This window comes from Lontra canadensis, unplaced genomic scaffold, assembly GCF_010015895.1.
Source record: "Lontra canadensis isolate GAN:19392208 unplaced genomic scaffold, GSC_riverotter_1.0 scaffold137, whole genome shotgun sequence".
NCBI lineage: Eukaryota > Metazoa > Chordata > Mammalia > Carnivora > Mustelidae > Lontra > Lontra canadensis.
Window position 1 is genome coordinate 2,196,276 of NW_022631131.1, and position 14,128 is coordinate 2,210,403.

General features: G+C 42.9%; 1 pseudogene; it reads right to left on the reverse strand.

Moving 5' to 3' along the window:
- Nucleotides 1–13,913: 13,913 nt before the first annotated feature.
- LOC116858514 lies at nt 13,914–14,011 on the reverse strand (annotated as a pseudogene).
- Nucleotides 14,012–14,128: the final 117 nt, after the last annotated feature.

Here is a 14,128-nt window from a genome sequence, read left to right on the forward strand (position 1 = left end):
TTCTGTTTTGAAATTTATGAAAAAGTAGAAGCCAAGCCAACAGACAAGCTTTTAGATGAATACCAAGTGTGATATTTGGGACATATGTGGCTTTTTCTTTTCTAATCTCCTAAATGAACTCCAGAGTGTTTTTCAGGGAGGTGGGGGAGGGGAGGTTGTTTTGTTTTTATGAATACTATTCGCAAACACTCTTCGTAATACGAATTCATAATTCAAAATACTATTCGTAAGTCATTCGGGGTAAATCAGTTCTCTGAGTAGTCTGCTCTGTTTCAAAAACATGCACTAGGAGAATGGATAGATATATCGATCGATCTCCCGAATGTTTCTCTTGATTAAACCAATGATTCTTGGTTGAGGTGCACATGGAGATCACCCACCAAGCTTTTGAAAACATGCATATGAATCACCTTGGAGCTTTTAAAAAACTGTGCCCAAGGCCTAAGGTTAAAGATTTCAGTAAATCTGGAGTGGGGCCCAGGCATCTGTTCAGTTTGAAATCTTCCCAGGTTATTCTAATATACACCAAAGTTGGAGAGCAATGTGGCCCTAAATCCAGAACCCATTTATATTTTTTCAGGCTTTGTTTTTTTGAAATACCATATGCCATAATTTGCCATCTATTGTATGAAAGAAACACTACCTTTTATTTAGATTTCATCCAGTGTTAAATTTTATTACATTTTATAATAAGTTAGGGTTCAGAGTTTCTGTCCATTGTTGGGAGGATAAGTTGTTTTCTCAAGGAATAACAATTAGCTTGTTCCTATCACTGATTGTTTAAATCACTCCTTTTCCCTTTATTGACAGGGGTATTCAAATGAAAATGGAACTAACAATGTTCCAGCAGTAGAAATGCATACAGCATACTCAAATGAAAGTCAGTAGTAGTAATAATAGCTAAAACATACAGCTTTTACAGTACATGACAGGTGTGGTTCTGAGTGTTTTACATAAACCAAGTCTAGTTGCTCTAAAGTCCAGGTTGGTTTTTTTTGGTTTTTTTTTTAAGATTTTATTTTTTTATTTGACAGATAGAGATCGCAGGTAGGCAGAGAGGCAGGCAGAGAGAGAGGAGGAAGCAGGCTCCCTGCTGAGCAGAGAGCCCCGATGCCGAAGCCGGGCTCGATCCCAGGACCCTGAGATCATGACCTGAGCCGAAGGCAGAGGCTTTAACCCACTGAGCCACCCAGGCGCCTCTAAAGTCCAGGTTTTATGGAGAATAGTATCAAGATATAAGGTATGAGAAAACCTCGCTTGGATGCTAAATGAAGGAATTCTCTCTGTCAGCAATGTAGGAAAAATGGAAGTTTTAGAGCAAAAAAATTATATTTGCAAAAAAAACTATGGAAGATGATTTTAGTTGCAGTTTATAAAATGAATGTGGATGGGGAGAAATAAGCTGGGAGACTACTTGGAAACTGATTTTAAAAGCAAGGTGAGCAAGACTTTGATTAGTTATAGACTGAGAGTAGAGGAATAAAGTTGAAAATTTTTCACAGAAAGGGCCAATATTTTAGTGACTAGACATAGAAGAAAAACAGGAGGAATAAAGATGAAATTCGGGGCTTGGGGGTTTTTAGTGTGGGTCCCTAAAGAAGTTATCTAACACGTATTGAGCATATTGACTATCTTGTGGTCTTTGGCAGAAAGTGTTTTCTTGAGCTGTCAGCTGACTGGTAATAGAAGTTTCAATATGGTAGCAGATTTACCTACCTTAAATGTATAAACCCACATGTACTCACATTTTTCTATCATCCATTCCTTTATTATTTTAGAATGAGAAAATGCAAAGGTGGGCTTGAGTAGTAGGCCTTGTTTTACATTGGCTTAAGAGGCTAGGCCAATGATCTAGCAGAGAACTGTCCATTTAAAAATACATTGCAAGCCTCATGTATATTTTCTTTTCCTAGAAGCTATATGAAAAAGTAAAAAAAATATGAAATTTGTTTTAATGTAATTTATTTTATCCAATATATCCAAAATATTCACTTTTTAATATATAATCAATATTTAAATATTAATGAAACATTTTATATTGGGGTTCTAGATTTCTGAAATCTGGGTGTATCTGACATAGCACATAGCACATCTCAATTTGGACTGGCTACAGTTCAAGTACTAGCCATATGTGGCTTACAGTAAAGGACAGTGCAGACTTAAAGAGAAAGTTGTGCAGGAGGAAAAACAAAACACACAGGAGGTAGTGAGCAGGCCAGTTTAGAGCAGAAGGTTTATTCCTGACAACAGTGGAAGTTATGATTAGAAAGATAGATTATGAACTGTTGTAGAAGGTCTTGAACGCCATGCTCTAAGAAGTTGGAACTTTAACAGTTGAGCACCCTTGTGGTTGTTGGGTCCTTAATTTTAACACAAGGAGTTTAAGGAATGCCAGATATGTTACTATACGTATAAACAGCCCTGGGTTTTTAGGAGGGACAGAAAGCTCTGTTCCCAATGCTCTATATCCCAGAGAATGAATGGTGGGGCCCCAAACAAAATCAGGAAATCCTTGTTGGATCTTCAATCAATGTAAACAGCTACAGCGGTTAGTGAATCCTTCCTGATCGTCCACACAATGGAGAGCTCCTTTATACCTCTGAGCTGGGTCAGATAGTTTTCACCATTAGGCTGTGAATCCACCAACATTCCCAAATTCTAAGACTTAGTCCCCATGGATTTCTTCCAGTCACTCTTTTCTTTTTAGAGAACCCCTTCATTTAGCCAACAATGTATTAGAGTTACTGTAAATGCTAGAAAGGTAATCCTCTCACCCATTCACTTAAAATTTAATGTAGCTCCCCTAGCTGGAGGGGGAGAAAAAGCTGAACTAGCCTTGAAATACAAATTTGCCCAGTGGCTTACAACTTGGAAAATGCTTTCATATTTGTATTTCCTTTAATGAAAAAAGTAATGACTGCTTTTTACACACCAGGAAACAGGAGGCTGTGGAATTAAAATTCCAGGAGAAAAATTAACTTGGTCCTAAAACCTTTAGTATTAACAGTCACTAGATTAGCATGGAGCAATAGGAAGAACAGGAAATTGGCAAGAGAAAAGAGAAGACATGGGTTCAAGTTCCCACTCTACATTTTAATGGTTAGTGATCTTGGGCAAGTCACATCTCTTAACCTTAGTGCACCCTACTACCAAGTGATGATAATGTAGGGGGCGCCTGGGGGGTTCAGTCGTTAAGTGTGTGCCTTAGGCTCAGATCATGATCCCAGGGTCCTGGGATCGAGTCCCACATCGGGCTCCTTGCTTGGCAGGGAACCTGCTTCTCCCTGTCACTCTCATGCTGTGCTCTCCGCACCCTTCCCCCAACTCTCTCTCTCTCTTTCAAATAAAATCTTAAAAAAAAAAAAAAAATGATGGGGCACCTGGGTGGCTCAGTGGGTTAAGGCCTCTGCCTTCGGCGCAGGTCATGATCCCAGGGTCCTGGGATCAAGCCCCACACTGGGCCCTCTGCTCAGCAGGGAGCCTGCTTCCCCCTCTCTCTGTCTGCTTCTCTGCCTGCTTGTGATCTCTGTCAAATAAATAAATAAAATCTTTAATTAATTAAATCCTTTTTATTTAAATCTCAGGTGACATGACACATGTGTAAAAAGGATTTATAAACTGAAATGTAACACAAGTATGTCTACTATAGATGGTCCCCCACTTAAAATGGTTCTACTTAAAGATTTTTTGACTTTACAATGGTGGGAAAGTGATACACATTCAGTAGAAACTGTACATCAAATTTTGAATTCTGAATTTTTTTTTTTTTTAAGATTTTATTTATTTGACAGAGACACACTGAAAGAGGGAACACAAGCAGGGAGAAGAAGCAGGCTCTTCTCTGAGTAGGGAGCCCAATGCGGGGCTCAATCCCAGGATCCTAGGATCATGACCTGAGCCAAAGGCAGAAGCTTAACGACTGAGCCACTCAGGCACCCCTTAAGTTCTGAATTTGAATCTTTTCTTGGGCTAGCGATAGCCTGTATGACATTCTCTCGTGATGCTGGGCACTGGCCGTGAGCCATAGCTCCCAGTCAGCCACGTGATCACAAGTTTAAACAACTGATACACTTGACAGCTATTTTGTACCCACAAAGCTATTCTGTCCTTCACTTTGAGTGAAGTATTCAATAAACTATATGGGACATTCAACACTTTATTATAAAATAGGCCTTGTGTTAGATTTTTGCCCAAGGGTAGACTAACGTTAAGTGTTCAGAGCACGTTTAAGGTAGGCTAGGCTGAGCTATGATTTGGTGGGTTGGTTATGTTAGATGCATTTTCAACTTACGACTGGTTTATTGGGACTTCCCATGGGATTACATCCCAATAAACCCGTCTAAGTTGAGTAAGATGGGCTTCCCCTGCCACATGCTAACTTGATTTTAGTCTAATAATGTAATGCCCCTTAATTCCCTCTTTGAAACTAAGGTAATTAGAGCAGTTGATTTTCTTGAGTTTTCTTTAACTCCAAATTTTTTTTTTTAACTCCAAATTTTTAATGTTGCTGAGACACGGCATCTCATCTTTTAAGCATTTTTTTTTTAAGATTTTATTTCTTTATTTGACAGAGATCACAAGTAGGCAGAGAGGCAGGCAGAGAGTGAGAGAGCGGGGAAGCAGGCTCCCCGCCAAGCAGAGAGCCCGATGTGGGGCTCAATCACAGGACCCCGGGATCATGACCTGAGCCAAAGGCAGAGGCTTTAACCCACTGAGCCACCCAGGCGCCCACCTTTTAAACATTTTTAAAGTCACTCAGTTGACTATCTGGAGACAGATAGTCTAAAGTATTGTTGCTTTTACTTATAAGATTTGCCCAGCGTAAATCCCATTTGTCTTGGTGTAATTATGAATAGTGCCCTGCCCCCTTCACTCTCAACACTGTCCTTTTCTAGAAGTATAGATACTCACTTACCTAAAATTTTAATAGGAAGAAGAGCTACTTTTTTTTAAATTTATTTATTTATTTGACACAGAGAGAGAGACAGTGAGAGAGGGAATACAAACGGGGGGGAGAGGAAGAGGGAGAAGCAGGCTTCCCACTGAGCAGGGAGCCCAACACGGGGCTCCATGCAAGGATGCTGGGATCACGACCTGAGCTGAAGGCAGATGCCTAACAAATGAGCCACCTAGGCACCCCGAAAAGCCACTTTCTAATGATCATGGTCATATGAAATGATATGTTTCCTGTTAATGATGCACTACTTGGCTAGATGTTTGTGTAGGGGGATTTGAGTAAGTATATGGGTAGGAATGGTGACTAGATAGATCATTTTAGATTGCTTTTTTAATTCTTAGAGTCTAGTAGCCTGTATAATATAAGGAATTACTTGAGAAGCTTTAAATTTGAACAGGGGAAAAAAAATCCCAAAATTCTGCATTCTATTTTCTTTTTTCCTTTTTTTTTTTTTTTTCCTGCATTCTATTTCCTATCTACAGTTCCTCCCTCAGTGAGCTTATCCATTCCTGTGGGTTTAAATATCACCTATATACTGATGACTCTCAAATTACATCTCTACCCTTGACCTTTCTGGGAGTCTTCCTTCATTCCCCTTTATTCCCCCAAATCTAATGCATTAGCCAAGTCCTGGCATCTCCCCCTCAAAATACGCCCAGAATCTCTCTGCTCCTTTCTGTCTCCAGTCCTGGCCACCCCTCACACACACCCTAGCCACAATCCATTATCAACAAGTAGAATGATCTTTTAAAAATGTAGATCATCGGGCTCTCGGCTCATCAGGGAGCCTGCTTCCCTCTCTCTCTCTGCCTGCCTCTCTGTCTACTTGTGATCTCTATCTGTCAAATAAATAAATAAAATCTTGAAAAAAAAAATGTAGATCAAGTCACTGTCACTGAAAACCCTTCATCACATGCTTCCATCACACTTGGGGGAATAAAAAAATCCAGGCCCTTACTAAGCTCACATGGTGCTCAGCATTTGGTAATTCAAATATTAACTATTTGTGAGCTAATGACTGACCCTGAATCCCCCTAAAGAGAATGGAAAAGGCAGGAGAGCATAACTGCACTATGTTGAAATCGGTTGTCGCCATTCAGTAGTGGGCTTTCATGGCCAAGTCCTTTTAATTACCAAGAGGCATGACAAGTCAAGATTGTTTTTGTTCAGGGCGCCTGGGTGGCTCAGTGGGTTAAAGCCTGTGCCTTCGGCTCAGGTCATGATCCCAGAGTCCTGGGATTGAGCCCCGCAAAGGGCTCCCTGCTCAGCAGGTAGCCTGCTTCCCGCTTTCTCTCTGCCTGCCTCTCTGCCTACTTGTGATCTCTGTCTGTCAGATGAATAAATAAAATCTTTTTTTAAAAAAAGAAAGAAAAGAAAAGAAAACTGGTAAAAGGCCAAGCTAACTCATGGAAGTTGGAGCCAGAACAAAAGTCAACTCAGCAGATCAGGGGGCTGAGAAATCTTTTCCTCCCTTGTGTCTCCCTTCTCCGGCACAGGAGGCTCTCAGCTGTTCTGAGGGCAGCAGCACAAGGAGGTATCCACAACAGCCTTGGGGGTGTAACAGGCCACCTTGGCATTTAGCAGCCAATGAGAAGTCCTCATGGCACCAAACAAGCAATAGGGATATCCATATGTCAGCGAGAGTGCGAGGGCAGCCCTGACCACCTAGAGGCCTCTGAAGTGGAGGGAAGGGGGAAGAAAGTGATTCAGTAGCCGAGTAAGATCAGTCAGCAAGGACACATTGCTTCCCAGCTGCTCTCATCCCTCCATCCTCTTTCTCTGCCACCACCATTTCATTTGGCTCTCTCCTCCTGTCACTTGGCAGTCAAAGCTATTTCAGAGTGAGACTGCATTCAGCCATCCTTCACGGAAATCACTCCCAGTCTCTCAGAGGAGGAAAGGAGTTCCATCTGGCTGTACCTCCATTTCGCTAACAGCATTTGGGCAGCTTTGTATGCACTTGGGAGCCAGCGGTCACTCTTAGGGGAGTTCAGGGGACCACTCTGATTGGGTGTTTGACGGTGGTTATCGCTGTTTTCGTTGTGTGGGGGTGTTTGCTTGCTCTTCTGCCAAATGTGGTTATAAGAGCGGGTCGACCAAGCCAGGTTGTCAGGTTATTATTATTAATAATAGCTACCATTTACTGGATTCCTACCATATGTCTGGCACTGTGTGAGGGTTTGACATACACTGTCTCTAATCCTCAGAACAACCCTGCAAGTGACATAAGACCTTCGTTTTGCAAACAAGGAAACTGATGTGCAGAAGTGAAGGAGCTTGCTCCAGGCACCAATCCCAGACTCCCCAGTGTTACCCCACATCATTATCATTTAACACTACCTTATATGAGAGTATCATTCGTGCACAACCTTCATGTCAGTTTTCAAGTCTCAACACCCCCCCAAAGGTAGAACAACTATTACCTCAACCACCTAATGACTTCTCCAAGGTCACTCAGCAATGGCTAACTTTAAGACTAGATGGAACTAGGGGTGCCTGGGTGGCTCAGTGGGTTAAGCCTCTGCCTTCGGCTCAGGTCATGATCCCAGGGTCCTGGGATTGAGCCCTGAGTTGGGCTATCTGCTCAGTGGGGAGCCTGCTTCCCCCCTCTCTCTGCCTGCCTCTCTGCCTACTTCTGATCCCTGTCTGTCAAATAAACTAAAAGAGAGAGAGAGAGAGAGAGAGTAGATGGAACTTGATTCCTGCCCCACTATTCTGTTATTTAATAGTGAAATGTGGAAAATGGGAGAGCATCCCCCAGGATACCAAGAATTAAGGTCAGGGAAGTTTACGATCAATATTACAGAAACCCGGTGCTGTTCAGAGACCTTGGGTAGGCTAGAAGCAGTGTTTTCTGAGGTTTGTTAACAGACTCTGACCACACTGCCCTACCTTCCTCCATTTCACCAATCAATTTTACTCTCTAGTGGTCGCTGGTGGGATCAAAAAGAATGACTTCAGTTCCCAGACATTGCAACAGGGAAGCAAGTTAGACCAGGCCTTGTGGTCCTCTACTCTTGTACTAGAACTACATGATGTTAGGTAAACTACTTTACCTTTGGTTTCCTCCACTACAGGGAGAGTAAGAGTTTCTACCTTCTAGAATTACTGAGAGGATTAAATGAATTCAGTGCATGCAAATACTTTTAGTACAGGCCAATAATACTATTAAATAAATGACTGAAGACGAGACCCTTACATTCAAGAAAACTATGAGCTGGTTGTATTGTAAGTGGTATAAGAAATCGAGTGGGACCCAATTATTCACTAAACTATGGTATAGGCAGCAGAAAGAGAGCGAGTCAAGTCTATGGTTTGACTTTTCGCATTCACCAGCTTTATGTTATCTATTGAGTCGGTTTGCTCTCCAAGTCTTAGTTTTACCATCTGTGGGTATTATGCTATCTAGGCACTCTCTAAGGCCCCTCCACCTCTATCACTGCGATATTGTGATTTATAATAAGGAATAAATATTTTGGCCTTTTCTCCATTTCTGGCATAGATCTAAAACCCTTGGAATTTCCTAAGAGAGGTGAGAGGGATAAAGGTGTCATCTGTTATTCAAAACAATTCCCTGTCAGGGGCACCTGGGTGGCTCAGTCTTTAACCGTCTGCCTTGGCTCAGGTCAGCACCCCCTCCCCCACCTCTGGGAGGGAGGGGGTTAGGGGCCTACCAATTGAGTTCAATCACCAATGGCCAAAGATCTAGTCAACTATGCATATGTGAGGCAAACTCCATAAAAACCCAAAAGGGTGGGGTTTGCTGAGCTTGCAGGTTGGTGACCGTGTGGGGGTGTTGGGAGAGTGGCATGTCCAGAGAGGGCGTGGAAGCTCGGCACCCTTTCCCACATACCCTAAGTTCCATCCTTTTCTCACTAACAGGTAATCCAGTCACTAAACTGTTCTCCTGAGTTCTGTGAGCTGCTTTACCACATTTCTCAAGCCCACAGAGTGGGGCTTGGGAAGCTCTAATTTAGAGCTGGACAGAAAGCAGCTCAGGTGACACTCTGGACTTGGGGTTGGCATCTGAAGTGGGGGCAAAGGGGCAGTCCGGTGGGACCACACCCTTAACCAAAACCCTTTCATTGCCCTATGTAGAAAACCCATATGTCTGGTGTCAGAAGTTTAGTTTTCAGAGAGCACGGTCTATCATATAAATGGAAACAATTGAGTTTTTTCCTTTACTGTCACCAAGACCAAGACAAGCTGAAGGCAGGAGGAGAGCACAGGGAGCTGCATGGTCGAGAAGGTTCTGTAAGAAGGCACGGACAGAAGCTCCCAGAGAAGGAGTGAAGTGGGATAGGAGCTCTCCTGGTATAAAGGAAATGGCATATAAGGTACAAGAGAGAAAGGAAGCATTCAGTCTGATCTTCAACCTCTGCCTGAGATTGTTTTAAAATGTAGGTGGGGTTTGGTGGGGTGAGGTCTGGAGCTGATGACCGAGAAAGAATTCTTGAGACATCTTTGGTGCAAAATGGTGGTTTTATTAAATCATTGGGACAAGACCCTTGTGCAGAGAGAGCTGCTGCCCAGGGGGTTGAGGGGCGGCTCATTCTGTATTTGGGAGTTGGGGGAGCTAAGGAATAAGGGAGGTGCCCAAAAGGACTTTCATATGGTAAAGAAGACTCTCAGGATACTGGAGGCCTTGCTATTATCAAGCTAAGGTTGTTTTTTCCTCTAGAAAAGCTTTGTTAACATTAAGATAGTTGGAAGTTTCCTGGAAGAATGTCACACATATTCCACCCAGGAGGGGGCAGAGTGTCAGCTTGTGCTTTGTCCTCAGCTAGCCTTCTGCTCATCACCACCAACCAAAGCTGGGAAACCAGCTGGGATCAATACTACCTCTCAGCCAGCCTGAAATCCAGTGGAAGGGACAGAACGTAATGCTTCCCAGATCGGCTCACCTCTTTGTCAAATAAATTTCCCCTTTGAAAATTATTAACTTGTCACCCAAAAAATATGACCACCAGGACTTCATACAAGAAAACCCAATCTAGGGTGCCTGGGTGGCTCAGTGGGTTAAAGCCTCTGCCTTCGGCTCGGGTCATGATCCCAGGGTCCTGGAATCGAGCCCCGCATCGGGCTCTCTGCTCGGCAGGGAGCCTGCTTCCTCCTCTCTCTCTCTCTGCCTGCCTCTTTGCTTACTTGTGATCTCTGTCTGTCAAATAAATAAATAAAATCTTAAAAAAAAAAAAAAAAAAAGAAAAGAAAGAAAGAAGAAAACCCAATCTAGTAGTTTAGGGAAGATGGTAACAACTTTGAGTCTCCCTCACTATCTGTGACCTCAACGCTTGGGTTGAGGGTCCTAAACCCTGTCCCAGTTTCTGTGTCATGGATCGGCTATTCCCAGAGGCACACTTGACTCCTCTCCTCTCTGTCCTCCTCCACTCTGGCAGCTACAGCACAAAGGTATTCCAAGGAGAGGCCAAGAAACCCCACTGGTTAAGAACCAACCTCCACAGCCTTTATTGAAAATAAAGAGCCATGAGCTGATTTGAATTATTACATCTTCCTACAGCTGTTCCCTTTTAAATATTTATCCTGGCAAACACCATCACCGTTTTTTACAACTTATTTTAATTGTGTGACTATTAAGCAGACCAAACCGTAAAATTGGCTCTCAGTGCTGAGATTTATGTGATTCATAGACCAGAGCTTATTAAAAAGGGAATCCACTGAGTGCAAACTAACCTCACGAGTGCCCCACACCGTCTCTAGGAAGGTGTGACGTCTTTTTCCTAATCCTGCCTGTGGCTGCCAAGCTTCCATAGTGAGTAGCATAAAAAAATGAACAGCATCCACCCATTTCCCTGAATCCTAATGAGCTTAAGACTGGAAGTCAGGGACGCTACAGTCTTTTTTTTTTTTTTTTTAAGATTTTATTTATTTATTTGACAGAAAGAGAGATCACAAGTAGGCAGAGAGGCAGGCAGAGAGAGAGAGGGAGAAGCAGACTCCCCGCTGAGCAGAGAGCCCAATTCGGGGCTCGATCCCAGGACCCTGAGATCATAACCCGAGTCGAAGGCAGAGGCTTAACCCACTGAGCCACCCAGGCGTCCCAAAAGATGCTACAGTCTTAACAGGGGGTAGCGGAAGCTCTGAGAGGCTCACAAACAATCAGAGCCCTGGAGGATTCAGCATCAAGGTCAGAGGGAAGGACTTAATCTTGGACTTTGAATAACTAGGAGTACGTAAGAGATATCCTGCTTATTTGCCACCAGGGTGATCCTTGGTTTGGAACATGGAATTGCTTTAAAACTTCAACAAAAGCAAGGGGTACCTGAGTGGCTCAGTCAGTTGAGTGTCTGACTCTTGATTTTGGCTCTGGTCATGATCTCAGGGTCCTGGGATCTGGCCCAGTGACATCCACGCCCCCTATTGGGTTCCACACTCAGCACGGAGTCTGCTTGGGATTCTCTCTCTCTCCCTCTACCCCTCACCTTGCTCACCCTCTCTCTCTCAAATAAATAAAATCTTTTTAAAAACTTCAATAAAAGTGCTCGAGGGAAATGCTCCCTGGAAAAATGCACTTACAAATATTTACATGAATACTTGGTTACTCTTTCAGTTACCACCCAAGCTGCTCCCATTTTCCCCTATGCTAAGTCAGTAGCCAACTGACTCACCTCCCAGACTCTACATAGCACCCAGACTGACAGCAATCCCGTTAAAACCTAAGTCAGATCATGTTATTTATCTGCTCCGTACAATCCACTAGCTTCCCATTGTACCTGGCACCTCCTACTCTCCTCTGCTTTCTTTTTCTCCATAGCACTCATCATCAGAGTACATACTATGCATCTTACTATTTATTATCTGTCTCACACACTAACCTCTGAACTCCCTGAGGAGAGATTTGTCTGTTTTGTTTCACTGTTACTCCACTTCCTAGAATAGTACCTCACACAGAGGAGGCATTCAATACTTACCTGATTGATTCAACCCTCCAGTGGTATGAATGTATCCAGGCTGGGGATGTAGAGGGAAATATACATTTACTGAAATACCACCAAGTACCAAAAGGTTCCCAAGTTAATATCAATCATATCATTTAACTGTCGCACCCAATCCTAAAAGGTATTTTTATCCCCATTTCAGCAGGACAACTCAAACCCAGAGAAGTTAAGAAAATAGACGTAGGTTACACAGCCAGTAGTAGGACATCATTCAAACCTGTGTGTAGTTCCAAAGCCATGCTATGTCCAGTCACATTACTCCATTCTCCTTGGCACTTCTTTAAAGAAATGCTAACTGTCAGCTTTCACACTTAGCTCCATTTTACAGCAGGGGGCTGGGGAGGGGGTGTCAGGGAAGTGGGGGTGGTGGGTGAATCAAGAGATTCAGGGTTCCAGGCGTCTGGGTGGCCCAGTGGGTAAAGCCTCTGCCTTGGGCTCAGGTCATGATCTCAGGGTCCTGGGATCGGGTCCTGCGTCAGGCTCTCTGCTCAGTGGGGAGACTGCTTCCCCCACCCTCTCTCTCTGCCTGCCTCTCTGCCTATATGTGATCTCTGTCAAATAAAATCTTAAAGAAAAAGAGAGAGATTCAGGGTTCCTTGGAGCTGTAATCAAGCAAAACAAACATTAAGAGCCTGAGTCTTTTTGCACATTAACATCAAACATTGTCAGAGATAAGATGTAATAAACATCCTTCTGAGGGAGCTGATCACTTTCAGTCTCAGTCATTCCATTCACTCATGGGTTTATTTATAAATGTTTGCTGAGTGCCTACTAAGTGCCCAGTAAGACACTGGACATTGAGGATAAAGCGATGCATAAGGCTCAGATGTCACCCTCCACAAATACGTGAAGTGCAGTGCAGTGCTGTCGGATAGAAGGTCATGTGAGCTAAATATGCAGTTTTACATCTTCTAGGCACTATATTTCTTAAAAAGGTAAAACAGTTGAAATTAATTTTAATAATATATTTTTATTCAGCCCAACTTATCTAAAATATTTAATAGGTGAGTCAACATAAATATACTATTGATATCTTCCAGTCTTTTTTTGTTTGGTAACACATCTCTGAAATCAGTGTGCATTCTGCACATACAGCACATCCCCATTTGGACTAGCCACATTTCAGGAGCTTGACAACCACATGTGGCTAGCCATGTCAGCATCTGACAGCACAGGGTTATGGGAAAAGGTAGAGTCAAGGAGATTCTCAAAACAATGTAGTAAATGCACTGACAGAGAGAAGGATGACTCAGTATTACCCAACTGCCAGGTAGGATCGGAGCCTCCAGGGACCTTGTCCATTGTGCAGCACATTAGAGACTTTCACTCACTCCAAACAGTGGGATTGTGGTTGTCCTCAACCAACCAACCTTAATATATCCAAACACAACTCCTTCTTTTACCCCAAATACTTGCTACTCCCCGCTCACTTTGTATTTCAGTTGATGGCACCATTATCTACCTGCTCACTCAAGTCATTCTCATTTTATCCTTAGGTAAATGAGCACTTTATTTATAAGATAATTTAAAATCCAAATATTTATTACTTTTTTAAAAATGCCTCTTTCTCGGGCAACTGGGTGGCTCACTGGGTTAAAGCTCTGCCTTTGGCTCAGGTCACGATCCCACGGTCCTAGGATCGAGCCCCGCATCGGGCTCTCTGCTCGTCGGGGAGCCTGCTTCCTCCTCTCTCTCTGCCTGCCTCTTTGCTTACTTGTGATCTCTGTCTGTCAAATAAATAAAAATCTTAAAAAAAAAAAAAAAAAGCCTCTTGCTCTCCATCCCAACTAACTGAGCATGGCCACTTTCATCTCTCACATGGATCACTACAAGAAACTTTTTTCCCCCCACCTTTATTGAGATAGAATTGACATACATCACTACATAAGTTTAAGACCTACACAGCATGAAGGTTTGACTTACATATATAATGAAATGATTACCACAGTAAGTTTACTTTGCATACACCATCTCATATAAAAGAAAAAAAAGAAATCTTTAATAATATGGAGCTCCTCAGGAATTTGTAGGTCATCCTTGCACAGGGGCCATGCTAATCTTCTCTGTACCTTCCGATTTTAGTATGTGTACCAAGAACCTTTTAATTTCTTCCCCTGACTCAGTCTCTCCCCTACCCAGTCTCAAAAGTAGTTACTATTACATAAGGCCCTTCATGGTTCTCCATCCCCTACATTAAAAAAGCGAAGTTCAGGGC